This window comes from Arachis ipaensis, chromosome B02 (genome assembly GCF_000816755.2).
Source record: "Arachis ipaensis cultivar K30076 chromosome B02, Araip1.1, whole genome shotgun sequence".
NCBI classification, from domain to species: Eukaryota; Viridiplantae; Streptophyta; class Magnoliopsida; order Fabales; family Fabaceae; genus Arachis; species Arachis ipaensis.
This window is the reverse complement of record NC_029786.2, coordinates 98,898,597-98,901,060: the sequence shown is the minus strand read 5'-3', so window position 1 is coordinate 98,901,060 and position 2,464 is coordinate 98,898,597.

Here is a 2,464-nt window from a genome sequence, read left to right as displayed (position 1 = left end):
ATCTCAATTTTCTCTGTAAAAAAAAAACTTTTTCATTATAGAATTGTGATAGTTTTTTAACGATACAATTATAAAACACGCGGATAATTTTGATTAGTCCGGTTAATTTTTAGACATCTTATCTATAAAGTTTTGAGTAAACTTAAAAAAAAAAATAAAGAATTAAAACTGAATATCAATTGCACTATATGCAGCTCTGCATTATATAGATGCAGAGTTATGTATATTACTAATGTGGGACTGAAGTAACGGTCACAATAAACATTTTTTGATCTTGATTTTTTAACTGCTGCTACTCTACTTCACTTATATCACTTACATTATCCGACCCTTTATAGTAATCGATCTCAGACAGTCGAATAAGATTGTCAATTCAATTTGTTGGAAGTAGAATTGAGTACGAAATGAATTTGAGCACAGGTAGAATAGGATGCGGATTGAATTTCAATGCTACCGATTAAATCATAAAAAATCTTTATTATTAAATGAAGATAATCAATTAATAATTTATCACTTTTGTTTATATAAAAATTAATTTTATATTAGTAATATATAAATGTAATATTATATTTATGTTTGTGTTATTAATTTAAACAAAAACTTTCATGTAGAATTAAATATTTGATGATTATATTATTTATAGGACCATTATGTTATTTGTAGATGATTATTGTACTATTTATATTGAATTTTTAATTTGCATGCTCATTAGGTTATATAATAATATCGCATATTTGTAAAAAAAACTTTGCGAATAGAATCGAAAATCCACAGGTTGACTGCAGTAGGATTAGAGTTGTATTGTTCTCAATTAGTAAATAGAATAGGATTGGATTTTAATAACAAATTTAACCCGTAAATAAAATTAAAGTGAGTTCAAATTCTATCCTACCCTATCTATTGTCAGTCATTTTTAATCTCAAACTCTCAATATGTACAGATACACATACACATAATCTCATCTTTCGTTACCACATAATTTTACTAATTATTAAAAAAAATATTTAACAATCTTGACAGTCAATAGTTATATTTAATTATTTTTGACAACCATCTAATAATTGTTAACAAATTATTTTATTGATAATATTTTCATTAACATTTAGTTATTTTTTATCATAAAAATAACATTTGTGTAACATCTAAGGTTCCAAAAATAGGATCGGACTGGCCGATTTAACTGACTTAATCGAAAACTAGTCATCTAACTGGTCTGATTGATACTAAAAATCGATCTGCAAAAATCGGAAAAAGAATTAGACGAATCGATGGTTAATCGGTGAACCGTTTGAACCGTCCACATTTTTAGGCATCCCGGTTCGCTACACTATATATTAAAAAAAAAAAAAAGAAACCAAATCTCTTTCAGTTCTCTCTCATACACGAGCGAAACCCTATCAAAACTGCAGCCACCTTCAAGCTCCAGAACGCGTGCTAGCCTCGCCACTGTCGTCGTCGACAGTGACAGCCCTCTTAAAGGTCTGCTCGGTCCTCTTGAAGGTCAAGCCCGTCATCGTCGTCAGCCCTGAGTTGCTGATTTTTCTGATTTTGTTAAGTTTGGTTCGCTTATAGTTCTCACCGGCGCACCTCAACTTAGTCATGGACTTCTGTCATCGCCGTCGCTCACGCACGTTTGCTTCTCGTCGGTGTTTTTTTGCTTCATCTCTGTTCTCTCTCTCTCTCTCTTTCTCGTAGCTCAGTCATTGTCACCGTTGATAAGCCTATATCCCTCCACAGCTTCTTCAATTTTATTTTTGGGAGTTAATTACTATTTTTCTGGATTTAATTATGTTGATTGTTGATTTTTTTTGGGTTAATTAGCTGTTTTCTAAGTTAATTTTCTTCGATGTTCATTGTTGTTAACAGAGCTGGATTGTTGTTATTTTGTTCTGATTTCTGGTTAATTATTGTTGATTATTGATAATTTTCTGAGTTATTTTTGTGTTATTTTTTCTAATTCTGAGTTAATTTACTAGTTGTTGGCTGGCTTGTTGCCGAGTAAAATTAGTTAAACTTAAGAAAACTTGGTTTGTTATATTGATTCTGATTTATGAGCTTTTTTTGTTATACTGATTCTGATTTTTGTTGTTGGTTCCTGATTTTTTCTAATTCTTCTAGTTCTGAGTTGTTGATGGTACTTTGCTGGGAATGAAAGTGTCAATATGCAATTGAGATATTTGTGTTCTTCAACTGGATTTATCTCTGATTTGATACTGAAAGAAGAGTTTTCAATGGATGCTGATATTGTTATGAATGAATGATCTTGTTTTCAATTGAAGATAAGTGTGTGTTCAAGTCCATCGTTGGTCCAAACCCTATAACAGAACTTTGCTATGAACGAATTATCTTATTTTCAATAGATGCTGACTACTTGTGTAGTTTGTTTGTTACAAAAAGTACAAAAGACTCTTTTGTAATTTGATGTCCACTCAAAATCTGTTTTTCAGTTTTTTTTTTTTTTTAT